Source organism: Hipposideros armiger, unplaced genomic scaffold, assembly GCF_001890085.2.
Source record: "Hipposideros armiger isolate ML-2016 unplaced genomic scaffold, ASM189008v1 scaffold_698, whole genome shotgun sequence".
Taxonomy (NCBI): Eukaryota; Metazoa; Chordata; class Mammalia; order Chiroptera; family Hipposideridae; genus Hipposideros; species Hipposideros armiger.
Window position 1 is genome coordinate 447809 of NW_017732048.1, and position 16662 is coordinate 464470.

Below are 16662 nucleotides of genomic sequence, written 5' to 3' on the forward strand. Positions count from 1 at the left end.
TCCAATCTTGTATTTCTGCTTGTGCCTTCAGCAGGCAAGCACATTGATAAGAAACAGGTCATGGATCATATCTCCCCTGAGGTTTAAGATGGCTGAGAGCTGGGTCTCAAGACTGCTGTGGTCCTAGTGGGCTGTGTTTTTGGTTTGTTTGTCTTCTTGTGGGTCTGCTTCCTCTTCCTAGGATGGTGACTTCAAGAACAGGGGAAGTGCAGACAGTTCTTTCATACCCATCTCCATTTCCAAATGCTGAGAGCCCTTCTGTCTTCTCTTTGTCACTGGCTATCTACCCTGCAAATACTACAACGTCTCAGTCTCCTATTGCCGTTTCTAAAAGCTGTCACTGCTGCACCTTCAACCCTCCTATTTTTTTATTCTTTTTTTCCTTTCTTTCTCCTCACTCTCTTCTTGCTTTTCTCACTTTTCTTGTAAGAAGGCTGATGATGTATATGTATGTATATAACATATGGATATTTACACATACATTAACATATATGTGTATACACTTCTATACATATCGCCCTTATTCTCGTGTATACAGCAAATGCGAAACACAGCTCTGACTATCATTCCCGATCTTGTCATTTTCAGCTTTGTAATAATATTGCTGAATAACTATAGAAGGTTTCCTCAGAGACATTGGACTGCAGTTTTAGAAACTATCACCAGTTTTTTTAACTTCAGTGAATATTTGAGAGTGCTAGCATCTTGGTTCAAAGAGCAGTAAAGCAGATTCTTAAAGTGAGGGCTACATTTTTTTTCTTCAAAAAAAAAATTTAAGTGCGCTTTCCATGTAATGCACACATTCTTGGGTAATCTACTAATAAGGCCTTTTCATGATTCTTGATTAGAGGTTGTATTTCAACAAGGATCAAAACATTATAAAAATATACTTAAAAAAGATAGGATTACAGATGAAGATAAAGTGAGATCAGGATAGAAAAATGTAAGCTGATGCATCTGGCAAAGAAAAGTTGTAGATATAGATATTTCATGAAAGAAAAATTCAAAATGGGCTTTAAATGTAATCACTTGACGAAATGTGTTGAGTGGTTCTGATGTCAGCTTTCAATGAAGTGTGTTGAGACTAGGACACAGTGTATAGTTCTGGACACCATCTTGTAAAATACTGATTTTTTTTGCTGCTAATGTATAACAGTTGAAATTATACAATAATATCGAGATGAGCTAATGGTCATCTGAACGGTTTCAGTGCTGGTTCTAAGTTGTACACTCCTGGAAGACAGAATTTGTTGCACTCACTCTGGGATGCTTAGCATTGTAATGTGTGTGACTTAGGTCCCTTACTGATGTTTTTAAGTAACAACCCTATATAATATGAGAAATGCTGCCTTTATTATGACAGCAGGAAGAGCCACCAGAATGTTCCCCTCAGGAAGGATAAAATCCACTATCATTTTTCATCATGGCTTTAAGGGTCTTCAAAGTCAGATCGTGCTGCTGTAATAAATTTGAAGATAGCTAACAAGAAGGAACAAGGAAATAACTGGAGAAAATATTTTGAGAGTAAAAGAATAAATATAGCAATTATTTACCTGAAAGCAAATACTGAATGCTTTATCAGCATAAAAAGAGAGCAAAAAATAATTTTTTAGTCTTTTTTTTTAGAATCCGCCACATGAGAATAGCCCTTGGTCCACCATGACAGTGCCCAAGGGCTCCATCACCTTTGCAAAATTGGCAAATATGTTTGAAGTTTTTATGCCACCACGTCCTCATTTAAACACAGAAAGAAACTTGATCCTCCTCTGCAGAAGTTGATTGTTAGTAAATTTCCATAGAATGGCTGTGTTCTAGGAATTCATCCTCCTCCGGGTCCCTCAAAGCCATCCATCTCTTTGCCACCTACCAAAAAGTAAACCCACGAATGTCCTTCCATATTCTACCTATCACCTGCACTCTCCACTTCTTTCAAGCAAGAGCTCACCATTTATTTATTTCCTGAAGCTCTTTCTACCAAGCACCATCACAAAATAGTTTTGAATGCCATCCAAATATGAGAACTATGAAATGTACCGTATTATCACGTTTGCTTATATGTTTGTTCTCTTGGATTAGTCTATCATTTTTCATATAAATGTAGCCTGCTTCCCCAGCTAGACAAGAGGTCGCCTGCATGAAAGCACACTACATTTTATATATTCTTGAGCCTACTACAGTTGTTTGAAAATGCTGGGCATTCCGTAGGCACTGTTATAGACACTCAATTAGTTAATATAATCTCATAGATGTATGTGGTCCATTTATGGGGTTGTCGGAAAAGTCATGACATATTTTTTTCTATGTTTTTTGTTGCAAAAATGCGTCATGACTTTTCCGACAACCCAGTATATTGGCTGCTATACGCCTTGCAGCATATCTAACACGTAGAACTGGGCCCAATATCTTGCAAAATTCCAGGCATGTGATAAGTGCTCAGTACATATTTGTTGGAAAAAAGGAATAATATATAGTTTTTCAAATATTTTTATTTTTAAAAAAGATGGATTTTGAACATGGAAAATCTTATTTTCCTTTTTCTAGTCACTTTAATCTTTCTAGATCAGGGGTCGGCCTGCTTTTGAGATGGAAGAGCCAATCCTGTTCCTCACAACAATTTAAAAATTATTCGAGAGCTGTAAAGCAAATGAAATAACCATTATGTGAATAATATCCTTTAAAAATTTTATAAGTGAAACTATGACAGTTTTATTTTCATTTTCAGTTTTACTTCAGAGCCACATGTACGTACCCAAAGAGGTGCATGTGGCTTGCGAGCCGCAGTTTGCAGACCCCTGGTCTAGACAGATCCTAAAGATTTCTCTAAAAGAGAGTTCTTTCTACATTTTTACCTATTAGAGCCAGAATTTTGAGGTTCTGGGGGTTCTCAATTCTGATTTAATTTCATGGTAGGATTTGGACATGATTCTTTTGGCGGTTGCCCTAAATAGCACTCTGAACTAAAGAGCATAATGATCCTAGGTGGAGTTTCACTTTATATAGTCTTCTTTAATTTTCTGTTGAAAGTAGCTAAAGCCACTTCTTTGTAGAATTCAGCTGACAAGCCTTGGCTATGAAACACATAACATTCCATTTTTACACATAAATTTTTTACAGCCCTTCGTGAGAGCCTAGACAGGGTACAATACCAAATCAGAGTTGACACAGCCTTGGGGCGCTTTCTCTACACTAGATTCTAAAACTTTAACAAGCTTAAAAAATATCTGATTTCTCAAATCGTCATCTGACTTGAAGGCAGTACCAGTGAGAAAAAAATAAATGTATACCAAACACACCAATAAATTCATTGTCCTTCTACCTTTAATTGCAACAGTTAACTAGCCTGTATGATTTATAAAGTTGTGGTTTGATTGGGTGACCCCTTCCCAGCTTACTGGTAATTAGACTCTGGAATATCCGTTTACCCTTCTTGATCCTAAGTAAATATTTTGGTTGCATACCAAAGACTGTTTACAGTGCTCGTAGCCTGGTACCTACTGTGAGGACATAACATTAAATCCACTTTTCAGCAATTATGAAATTTTGGCGATTAATTTCTGCTGTTGGATTGGAAAGATCTTGTTCAAATAAGATGTAAATCATCCAGAACTAATAGACTTCGGACAGACACGGTTTATGTGGCAAGCCAATAGTCCAAAGGAGAAAGTGATGAAGAAAATTAGACACTGTAATACTCACTGAGTCTTGGATTCACACACTCAACCAACGCGGGCAAAATGCATCAAATAGTTTTGAGGAGACAGAAAACTAGTCAATCCACAACAGCACCTGAGACCCAGGAAAGCTAGTGGTTTGCCCAACATCACACTGTGGAGACTGACCAAGGCCAGCTCGTGTGGTCTCTAGGGCAGCTTTCTTTCCCGGGAGCACCACGCTGCCTCCTACTGAGGCAAAGCAGATGTGCTAGTCCCCATGCAATGGAAAGCCTACGGTGGTTCCCAGTCAGCTCGCATCCGCATCATCCCCTGTACCCTGATTCACAGCATATGACTTGCTCTCACGCCCTACTGTAACCACACATGCTCTCAGGAAAATCCACCACAAGCCCAGAGCTGGGAGAATTCAGTCCCTGCCCGTCAACCTCCTCGGTCCACTGTGACCATTCACAGGATTCCCACACCAAGGTTTAAGGTTGATGACATTGAGGAAGACACTGCTAAAATGTCCCCGAAGAGGATGAAAGAAAAGTGGGATAACGTGGACATGAGAATCTGCCTGGTCTTCTCGGAAGACACAGTGTTACCATCAGTATTTTTAATGCAGTAACCATCCATTGAATAAATAATACATGCCAGATTTTCATGAAACCCAAATATGCTAGCACCCCACTAACCTGTGGCCACAACGGAGGATGTGCTACTGAGGTAACTCAGACAGTGGTCTCCCAGGCGACTTCAAGATGTCAGTCCCCCTTTACTGGCCCCCCCCCAGCCCCTTTACTCTGCAAGAGAACCTCCAGAACTAGGCTGCACCCTCATTGCTGTCCAGCCTGTGCTGGCACTGCTGCAACTCCTACTGCATTGCAATGTCCCTTCTCTATGTGTCACATCATGACACTACTCCATTCAGAGACCTGCCAGTGACTTCCCATCACATTTAAAAGAGGATTCACAGCTCTTTGTTCTAGCCTACAAGGCCCTATGTAATCTGGCCCCTGCCTTCCCATCTGTTGTCTCCTGTCACAGCCCCTTTGCCTGCTTCCCTCCAAGGCTGGCCTGCTGGCTTTCCCTCACAGGTGGTCCTGATTACTGCCTCAGGCTCCCTGCATTCATCATTCCCTCCTATAGTACATCTTTCCCCAGGAATTCCTTCATCTGAATAAATCCCTTTAATCTCAGCCCAATATCGCAATCTAAATTAGCAACCTGGTGGTCTAGTGGTTAGGTTTCAGCACTCTCACTGCTGTGGCCTGGGTTCAATTCCTGGTCAGGGAACGCCTTTCTTTGCTAATCGATGAGTATAAAGTTTCAGTTATGCAAGATGAATAAATCCTGGAGCTCTGCTGTACAACACAGTTGACAATACTGTATTGTGTGCTTAAAAATCTGTGCGCTTAAAAAACAGGAGGAGGCAGATCTCATGTTAAGTGTGCCTGCCACAATACCATAAAATTAAAATTAAAAAATAAATTAGCTATTCAGCACCCTCCATTATATCACCCATCACTGTCTTTTATTTTCTTCATGCCACTTACTACTCTCTAAGAAAAATACAATACAAATCATGAACGTAATTTTAAAGTTTCTAGTAGTCATCTTTAAAAAAAGTCAAAAGAAACAGGTGAAATTAATTTTAATAATCTGTTATTTAACCCAGTATATCCAAAAATTATCATTTTGACACATAAGCCATATAAAAATTATTAATGAGATATTTACATACTTTATTTCTTACTAAGTCTTTGAAATCTGGAGTGTATTTTACACTGAGAATATATCACAATATAAACACTAACTTCTCATCTGAAATGGTTGATCTATATACAGATCTTATAAAACTACAGTTTAAAAAATAGATTGACATACCCAAGTTGTTCCAAGATACTTAAATTTTCCCCAATAACTGAATTGAGTATCAGTTTTAAAATGTAAATATAAATTAATTTTAATTTAATGTTAAAATCAGTTTTCCAGTCACATTGGCCATGTGTTGCTAGTGGCTCTCCTATTAGATGGCACAGCTCTAATATTTTGTTGCTTATTTGTTACTGTTTTCCGCCAATTTTTGTCCTCACTTTTATGTAAGCAAGAATCTCATGGATCTGTTCAATGCTTTATTCCCATCATTAAGAAGAGTGGTTAGCCCAGAGTTTAATAGATATTTATCAAATGGCTCCATGAATCTGCTGACCAGAGATTCATACTTCTCAGGCAACATGACTCCAAAGCTAACAGCGCAAGAACCAGAAGCTCGGCTTTGAATTTGACCTTACTACCTACTAGCCATGGGACCTTGTGCAACTCACTTAATCCTGCTATGCCTCTGTCTCCTCATCTGTTGATGAGGAAGTAACAGCACCTCCTTCCCCGGCTTTGGTGAGGATTAAACAAGTTAACATTTCTGTGGTACTTAGAACAGGGCCTGGCCTTGGAAGGTCAGTGTGTTAGTTACGTGAGCTCCACCGAGCCTACACCCTCTGGCTGTTTAAGATTTGCTCTGGAGTGTCCTCCTGTGTCACCTCGAGGCTCCCGCCTCGTCTGACCCTTCCTCTTTGCATTCGCCTTGTAGCTCTGAGCGTTCACCCCAGCTGCTGTCACTGTTGTCCTCACCTGTCATCTGATGTTTAGTGATCTGGCCACTTCCCATCCCTCTCCCGAGCGGCCGCTCAGACTTGATGATCCCTCGTAACCCTGGTCCCACTGGGGGATGGAGATGGGGATAAGGACTCCTTTCTCTCGGTGTTAGGCTGCCTTAGAGGGTCCCCACTGCGTTTTTTTCTTTTTTTAAAATTTATTTTAATTTATTTTCACTACATTCATCCTTCATTGATGTTAAACATTCATTCTGTCCTCAAGTGGGTATATTCTGAGTGTCTATAACATATCAGGTCGAAGGCCAGGTACTGGGACACAAAGGTGTGTAGGGCAGGTGACTGTCTTCAGGTCCCCTCGCAGAACGGCCTGGTTGGTCCTCAGGCCGGAGCCCACTCAGGACGTGTGGAGTTCTCAAAAAGCAGCATCATGGCATCTGAACCCGGGCCCTTTGGGGAGCCTCGGGAGGACAGCCAAGGTTGGGAGACCCCCTGACACGGCAGAGGCACACAGGCACCTGTTAGAACAGGGGACTATAGTGTGGGTCCCACGGTCCCGAGATGGCATGTGAGACTTCTGAATGCCCCGCCGTTCCCTCCCACAGTCTTCCTTCTCTGCTGTCTTCTGGCCCTCAGGTCCCCAGAATTGGTGGAAAAGTCAGATGAGACGGTTTTGTGACAGAGAGGAGCATTTTGCTTATCCCAAACTGTTCTTTAAGACTCACACAAACTCAGGGCAGTTAGGTGATGACAGGTTTGTATGGCAGCTGCCGATGGCACCAGGAGCCATGTCTGCCAGCTACTGCTCAGGAGCTTGGCTGAGACAGCGCACCAGCCCATACGCTCTCCCTCGCTGGGTTCTCTCCTTAAAGCCCCACAAACTTCCTTTGTTTGTTTTTTTTCACCTCTACTCTCCTGTATTATTTGCTACTCTACAGAGAAGAAGCAGGACTAATAGTATATCTATCTCAAGAGATTTATTGTAAGGACTTGGCTCACAATTACGGAGGCTCAGAGGTCTCACGATCTGCCCTGGGGAAGCTGAAAACCCAGGAAAGCCTACGAGGTAAGTTCCAGTCTGCGGGCAGAAGACTGACTGATACTCCAGCTCTAGACTCAGGCAGAGAAAGAAGAAATTCTCCCCTCCTCTTCCTTTTTATTCTATTTAGACCCTCAAAGGACCAGATGATACCCACCCACACTGAGGAGACCCATCTGCTTCACTCAGTCCATTGATTTAAATGCTCATCTCTTCCAGAAACACCCTCCCAGACGCACCCAGGAAATAACAGTTAACCAGATAGGCCCATATCCCATGGCCCAGTCAAGTTGACACATAAAAGTAACCACCACACCTCCCATGTTTGTATATATCTGAATTTCAATCACTGACCTTGCCTAAACTCTTTTCACGAGAGGAAGGGTCTTGGCAGTTGTGGCAAAGCGAAGAGATCATTGTGAAGCATTCAGTACACTATCTGACATGTCGTAGGCACGCGGTAAATATCTGTGGATCGAAGGAGTAGATGTATACATAAGGTTCCTTAAGCCGAGGTACATCAACTGGGAGAGAGGAAGAGAAGTCGAATTCTGTCACCTGTTAGTCTGAGCCTAACCCTGCTACACACAGTATGAATGTTTCAGAAGTAAGCATCATAGAGGCCTTGCCCTTAATTAGACCCTAGTTGGTAGAGACGATAGACCTATACATAGATTATTATAATTCATAAAAGCACAGAGAGGAACCGTGTGGCCCAGGGAAGCGCATGTACTGTCAGCGGGTGAAGCAGGAAGGACACAGAAGTTGGGATGACCTAGAACTGGGTTCAAATCCTGCATCCGTGGCTGGGTAACTCGGTAACCAAGGGCAAGCTATTCCCAACCCCTCTACCTGTAAAGAAGGTTACTGTTGGATTAGTATTCTTCTCTCTCCCGACCCGGACCATCGTAGCTCTCCTGAATTAGAAATGAGCAGGCTGGTTCTCAAGAAAATAAGCACAGGACTATTCTCTCCCTGCACCCTCAGAAACAGGTCAAAGAAGGATGTTTTTACAGGTGTTGCCTTTAAACATCTCACCATAAAGGAAAGCTATTTTAGTGAGGTTAATATGGGGATCTTTCTTTTTGTTTAGAAGCTGGAATAGTTGTGAAATAGAAACCACCTATCTGGTTTAAAAAGGATTTACTCTACAGCTGATTTAATAGCAGCAAAGGTGTTATTTGTATTACGCAATCAAAGCTTCTCTTCATGTTTGTAAGAATATGAAAATTTGAAATGTTATATAGCTTCTTTGTGTTTTATTCTTTTGCACTAGTAGCAAAAAACATTTAGAAAGAAATATATGCTCTTTGGCTAGGCACTGCTTCCCCTTGGAAAGGTGATCTTCTTTGTCTTATGGCAGGAAAGCAGAGTTATCAAGATTATTTTAAAATAAAAACTAAATCAACCAATAAAAAAACAGAAGCAAAAGACAAAAACATACCTGCATCTGTCATAACATGGTCTGAGGCGACCAAGCTGAAAAAGAACTTTTAAACTTTGTGAATGCAAACCTTAAGTGCACACTTGGAGCATCAGGCAACCTTACCTTATGAATCACTCTCCTCTCCAACCTAACTATTTAATATTTGTTCTGCTATGGGTTGAATTGTATCCACCCTCAGAAAGATATGTTGAAGTCCTGACCCTCAGTACCTCAGAATATGACCTTGTTTGGAAATGTTGCAAATCTGATTAGTTAAGATGAGATCATACTGGAGTAGGGTGAGCCCCTAGCCACCATGATGTGACTGATGTCCTTATACAAAGGGGAGAGAGACACATAGAGGAAAGACGCCATGTGATGACAGAGGATGGAGTGAAAGTGGATAAGCCAAGGAACCCCAAGGATTGCTAGCAAACCACCAGAAGCTAGGAAGAGGAAAGGAAGACCTCCCTCGCCATTTTCAGAGGGAGCATGGCCTTGCTGACACCTCAATCTCAGACCCCTCAGCCTCCAGAACTCGGAGGCAATAAATTTCTGCTGTTTTAAGCCACTCAGTTTGTGGTACTTGGTTACAGCAGCCCTAGGAATCTAATACACTTCCCTTCACTCTTCATACATCCATCATCCCTTCAACTTCTCACCACGATGCACTTCAGTGGAAAGCAAAAGTAATCATAAAAGTTATCCACATGACCCCTCCTCACCGCCAACCTACTGAGCTACCTTGGTGCCTTTCTTCTATTTCCAGGGAATGCCCTGTCTCTGCTCCAGCCTGAGGCCAGCCTACCTCACCTCCCACCTGTGTCCTCAGCCTCACTCTCATCTACTCCAGGACTTTGCTCTCGCCATTATGTTCATCTGCTTCTATAGCACTTAAATTTTCCTCACAACTGCATAATTCTATCAGCAAGCAGACATGCTTTAAAACACTCAAATGTGGAAGGAAGGAAAGAAGGGAGGGAGGAAGGGAGGAGGGAGGGAGGGGTTTCCGAAATGAATTATGCTTGCAAATCAAGGTATTACTGTACTCTTTTTTCTTTTTTAACTTTATTGGGGAACAGTGTGTTTTTCCAGGACCCATCAGCTCCAAGTCAAGTAGTTGTTTCAATCTAGTTGTGGAGGGCGCAGCTCAGTGGCCCATGTGGGGATCGAACCGACAACCTTATGAGCCCTGTACTCTATGTGCTGCGCTCTAACCAACTGAGCTAACCTGCTGCCCCAGGAAGTCCTCTTTTTACATCTCTCTTTTTCCCAGTGGTTCCTATCAGACTGCAAAAGAAATCCGAAATTCTTTCCACAACCAAGAAGGCCCAACATGACTAACTGGTGCTCACCGCTCTGATAAAGTCTCCTACCATTCTCCTCTTCACTTACCCAACTCCAGCTGCACGTGAAGAGGCCAAACTCATTCTTGCCCTAGGACTTCTAAACTTGTCCGTCCCCGAGCCTGGGAAACGCTCTGTCCTGATACTCACCTATATCGTTGCCTCACAATTCAGGTTCTTGTCTTGTGCCACCTCCTCAAAATAAAGCTTTCCTGGTCATCTGATCTGAAAGCCCCTATCCCATTGTCACTCTCGATCTCTGACACAGCTTTGTTTCCCTTTCTGACACTTGTCACCAACGGGCACTATACATTTGTTTGTTATCGATCTCTTCCCTAGAACCCAAGCTCCATGAGAGTGGGGCTTTTGTGTTCAAGCCGTCTCATCCCTAATAAGAAAAGCAGTACTCGGCACAGAGTAGACGGTCAGTATGTGTGTGTTGATAAATGAATGTCTGGGTGACTTTTTCTGGTTTTGATATGGATTAAGACTCAATGGGATGTCCCTTTAGTTAGAAAACAATAATGCCCCTCACTAGTCGTGGTTAAAATAATGAATGGAGCATTGTGAAGTTGAGGACCTCTTTTCCCATGTGTAACTATTAGAGACTTAGTTTCAATGTTATTTAGCGTTAGAGTAAAAAATAAATGTTTTGCTCGATGTCAAATCAGCAAGGGCTATGTGTGGTAGAGTTGTTAATGAGAATGAGACATTAATATCCCAGATTAAAAATATAAGAAAAGCAAGAAGGGATAGAAGGTAATAGATTTTCATTGTTTTGCATTTACCAGAGATTAACTGAGATACCATTTGTAGGACAAGTGGTATCAATGAGCAGTTTGCTTGTAGTAACGAAAGCACTGAAGTTAGGCGCATTTCATAAAGGACTCGGGAAAGACTGTAAATATCATCTATATGCACTTGAGGTTTTTCTCATCTGCTGTGAGAAAAGCATGAATAAATATTTCTAAACCACTGCAGCCTTAATATATTGAAAACATTAAAGAAATTTAATTTATTCCTAAAACTAGTAATCATAAGTTTAATGCTTACTAGGGTCGAATGGTTCAGCAGACTTATCCATTTAGGCCCAGGCAGATAGGCTCATTCAGTTTTAATTGAGATTTTTATTCTTAATTTTTATCCCCGATGTGGTAACAGACGACTAACTCAACTGCCTGGCAGGTATTTTGTGGATACCAACTTCTTTTTGGTTGTAGTTTCCATATTTAGTATTAAATAAGAATTGGAGTTAGTAAAACTTTTCACTTTTATGAAATGCATAACATTCAAATTCAGCATTCAAATTACCAGTGGCTTCTTTACATGTCCTAGCTACCTCATTGCTACCAGAGGGATTTTGAATCACCATCATCCTTTTATTAGGCCCATGTGACTGACTCACTCCATTGGAAGACACCCATAGCAACTGTCTGTTCTCGAGCCCAGTTCACTGTAATTGAATCTAGTCCATCCGTTGAGGTTCAGTCTTCAGTGAGATTTGAAAAACAGCATCGTGTAGTAGAAAGCACTTTGACTTTAGAGCCAGACAGAAGACGTCTCTGCTTACCCATTTATAGCTAAAGCTCAGTTATTTCATTTGGAAAACAGAGATAATAATTCTAACATAAATATATGTTGGAAATATTTGAAAGGCCGTATAGTATAAAGTCTCCAGAATGAGATGTGCTCAATAAAGGAAAGTTGTTATTTTTTTTTAAATCATTTTCCACTGCACAAGTGAAGGCAAGTGCACTTCTGTTCTCTCTGTCATGGTTCCGGGCTTATTTCTGAGACAATTGGAGCAGACAGATGCATTAAGCACTTGAAGCTTCTGGAGGTATTCTTAGAGCACCTGAACCATCATTTTCAAAGAATCCATCACCATTTTATTGCTGATGATTATACAGAATGTAATAGATTGCTGATTAAATGTCAAACCACTTCATCTTGTTACTGTGACATTTTTGAAGCCAGATTTCTCAGTCTTATTTCTCAGAAGCACAATGAGAAGGAACGGTGTCTACCACGCCCTCAAGGATATATTGAGAAGAATGCTTACTTCCACAAGGACATCCGTATAACTTCAAACCCTCTGTTCCATCTAACAAGGCAAATCACTGTGCCCTTGAGACAGTAGATGGTATTATAAGGATAGTAGGAAATTCTTTAAAAAGTACACCACCTGTGAGCCTTACAGCCCTGTTATTCATAAAATAATTGCCTTTGTCATATCACTGCTGTCATATCCTGACACGTTAGATGGTGGCCACGTATCCATGGAGAACTTTTGCTAAAAACCACCAGAGAACCTAATAGCAGAGGAACTGAGACCCTGGAGATTAATGGGTATGCAGTAATGTATAAAATATATCAAGATAAAAGAGACAGACTAAGAGCGTTTAGATATCACTGATCTGACTTGGGGACTATGTGAATATGTGCTTCACAATGCAAATTAATGGCTCCATAAACTGACTCCAAGGACAGTTCTCATGGAAATATGCCAAGAGAAAAAAAATTTACCATTTATTCATAAATTCATCATAGCTGTCATTCTGATGAACAGATGTAACCATCACACACACACACACACACACACACACACACACACACACGCACGCACACGCACACACACACGCACAGTTTAGAAGCAGCTAAATCCAGAAACCCAGATAACTGAACTCAGATGTTTTTCCCTATTTCCTGCAGACACTCTTCAGTTCATTGACTGACTTCTGCAGTGCAAGAAATAATTAGCACCTTGATTATACAACTTTAATATTGGTTGGCCAAAGGAGAAGATGAATAGTATTTATGTGATTGTCAAAGATGTATGCTTTGCTGTTACAGAAAAAGAATGCAAAACTTTTTTTTTTTTGTCCCTATGGTCATTCTCTGCATTACATTGTCATGTACCACTGAAAATCTGAGATTTAAATACAATGACTATCTTAGCCTTAAGCTCTCTGTTTATTGGTTTATATAGTTGCTTGCTTTCGATTTTAACCTCGTCAAAAACTCGAAGGACTCAGTCCTCATCTCACGAGGATGACTGTTTAACATGTCATTTATCACCAGCCTCTGCATGAAGATACCAGATGCTATATTACCATGGATCCAAACTGGAAATGACTCCCAAAGGGGGCATGTTTTCCTTAATGCTTCTGCAAGATTCCCATTACGCTGATGGCACTTCAGGGTGCCCGTTAAGAAAGAACATAGCCCTAGGTGTTCATTTCTGAAAGCTTTCTTTTCTGGAAGGCAGAGGCCTTTTAATGATGTGCATTTTCAGCACATAGAAACCATTAAACACTATCATCATCGGTAATTGTACCATCATTTCCATAAAATAGTTAAATCACATTTGCTTCTAGAAGTCTGGGTTAAATAAAACTGCCAGTATTCCAATAGCACTCTACTATTGGCTACCCATTGTTTCTATGCTCATTCCTTAGTTTTACCTGTAAAGAATTTCTGATGTATTGGAGCATTTGAAACATTTGGGATGCATAGCATCTTTTTTTTTTTTTCAATTTGTTTTAACTTCATGTCTTGCCCCTTTTTCTTGTCTCAACTCATGTCTTTTTAAAATCAGGAATATATGTATTTGATGAAATGGGCCATAGACATATTTTAATAATTTTTGATAACTCCATAAGGGTAACATCTGGCTGTTTACATCAAAAGGCAAAATCTGGTATTCATCAGAGTTTATGCATAATATATACTTTAGATCAAATGGATTCTCTGTCTGTGAAGTTTTTACTCTGCCACCTACAATGAATATATAAACTTAAAAGGTTAATTGAATATTCTCTAACCGTGAGTAAGTAAATTTCTTATTATAATACTTAATGCCGTAATATAGGTTGCCAAATTAATTTCCACTTTGCATTGTAATTCTTTGGAATTCCATCTCTATTATACTAATGAGTATACTTTGTACTAAATGGAGTCTCTTCGTGACCAAAACTTCTTCCAGGGATAAAGTATGAATGTAATACCCGTACACTGAAATGGTCACTAAATGATTGGTTAGTGGTTTGAAGCAATTACTTCATTTTCTCAACAGAACTACCATATTTTACCTTTCTGGGAGAAGTTTAACAAGTTGTGATTAAAGTAATTTAGATCAATTTTCTTTTTCCTCTTTTCCTCTTATTCTTTTTGTGTTGAAGATCTTTTATGGACATGCCATTGTGCAGGTATATTAATAAAACTAGGTGAGACATTAGCATATATTTGTACCTTACAGCAGTAATTGCAAAAGTCAACAATCTGACTCACACATTTCTAACTGAAACCACTGAATACCTCCTACAATTATCTGCTCCACATGCATTACACGAGAGCCCTACGTGATGCTCTGTCCAGGCCTCTCCCCATTACCGTCCTTGCCCCTCTCACTCATGGAACCTTCTGTACTTCAGTTGGGCTGCTTTCACTCAGGTGAAAAGAAGGAAATGCATTAAGCCAGTGTATATAATGTGAACACAGGATATCCACCCCTAAAACTTGTCTCCCAGATTTAGAATGTGATTAGTAAATACTGTTGCATGTACAAACTTCCTGTGGAGTTATTCTCTTTTTAATGGTGCACACGAGTGCGCACGCACACATACAATTTACTAATATTTGTCAGGGATCCATTTAGGGATTCCCCTGACACTGTGGACCTGACTCAGTTTCCTTCTCTGTAAATGGGGGTAATAGTGTCACACTCACAAGTGTCGTGAGCATCAAATAAGCTACTACATTGAAAGCACTTAGACTGGTGCCTGGCACACATTGAGCACTTTATACATGATAGCAGTTATTATGATTATTATTATTCTGTGGCCCTTTGGGGGGTAATGTGACCAAGGTGTGTCTATATCTCACCTTATTAGAGATACAAACTTTGGAAAGAAGTGGCTTGCACTCTAAGGCTGAACTGCTTGCCGTCCTGGAATGCTTCCCATTAAATTTCCATCTGTTCTTTGACAGGCACAAGCACAGATGCCAAGGAGAATTTACACTCTTCGAAGCTGGCAATGAGAAAAGAGGGAAGACCCCAGACGCCGAAGGTAAGAATGGCAGCAATTTAGCAACATGGTCCCATTTGTGCTCGGACCACCCTGTACCTGTTTTTCAATAGTTTTTGCTGCTTTCTTCTCCTTTTCTAGAATTCCAGCTGCTACCGAAACTCAGGCATCTGCCTCCCACCCCCTCTTTCTCATTCCCCAGATAGCAACAGTAACCATGGATTTAAATGGCATTGTAATGCTTGTGATTCCCAAATTTATGTCTCCAGCATTTATATCAATTATCTTAGTTCTGAGCAGGCATATTCAGTCATCTATTTCACATCTGTGCTTGACTCTCTCGCAAAACTTTCAAAATTAATGTGTCCAAATGGAGTTTTTAATTTTCCCCAAGATTTGTCTTACCCGTAAATCGTTCCCGTCACAGAAAATGAAGCTGTCACCCACCCAAGTCCTTAAGTCAGGAACCTAGAAGCTGTCACTGATGCCTCTGTTACCATTACCCCCACATCTAATCTTTCAGCAAATTCGGTGAACTCCATCCCCAAAACATAGCTTGCATGGCCTTCTTTCAGTTCCCTCCGTATCACCTGAGTTCCGGTAACCATCACCTCTCATCTGGGTTCCCACAATGGCCTCCTAAACTGTCTCCTCTTTAGCTCCTTCCAACCCATGCTCCAAACAGCAGCAAAATTCATCATTTTCCTAGTAAGTTTCATAAGTTTGGTGCCATAACTCTATGGTTTATTGAGTGAAATTAGCAACCAGGAAATAAAATTAGTCTACAGTGCATGGCCTATTGTTTTTGAAAACGAGGCCCTATCTTTCTACAAATGGCCCCATCTAACAGTGGTACCAGTGTGGAGTCTAGAGTCAAACACCTCAAGGTAGACTATGGCAATCCTGTCAAATATCTCAACGTGCAACCCTCATAGAAATGTGCCCTTTGTCCAAAGTGTAATGACATAACGTCTAGACTATTTACTGAAAGAGGTAGAATTTAATTCTCTCCAAGTACTGGACTTTCGCTGGTGTCAAAAGTGTTCAGCAAACAGGAGCTTCCCCATGTTGGACAATTATATGCTTTCAGTAAACCAAACAAGGCAGCAATTCAAGGGCAAACATTCAAAGCACTTTAAAAAACAAAACAAAACAAAACAAAATCCAGTATTCCCCACAGTACACAGCAGAGGATTCTTTAACTGAAGTATAATATACATACATAAAAGTGTACATCTCTCATCCATCCAGGTACTGAAGTTATCTAAACTGAACACCCCTGGGTAACAGTACCAATCTCAAGAAGTAGAGCGTTACCGTACAGCCAAGCTCTCCTCATGTTCCTCTCCTCACCTCCCCTCCAGGGCAAATGACCTTCTGCGCTTCTAACATCGTAAGTTAGTTTTACCCACCTTTACACTATATATGAATGGAATCAAAGAATATGTACTACTTCACATGGCTTCTTTCACTCTATAGTTTGTGAGATTCACCCATTTTGCTACCTATAGTTGTATGTCATTTATTCTTATCGCTGCAGTGTGTAAATATATCAA

At 40.6% G+C, this 16662-nt stretch overlaps 1 long non-coding RNA gene across 1 annotated transcript in view; it reads left to right on the top strand.

Moving 5' to 3' along the window:
• The window catches only part of LOC109373275 (uncharacterized), a 36260-nt gene extending 19820 nt beyond the window's left edge, over positions 1 to 16440 (top strand). The window contains exons 2-3 of the long non-coding RNA XR_002122194.1: positions 15069 to 15148; positions 16358 to 16440. This is a non-coding gene — a long non-coding RNA (uncharacterized LOC109373275). The remainder of the gene's footprint in view (positions 1 to 15068; positions 15149 to 16357) is intronic.
• The last annotated feature ends 222 nt before the right edge of the window (positions 16441 to 16662 follow it).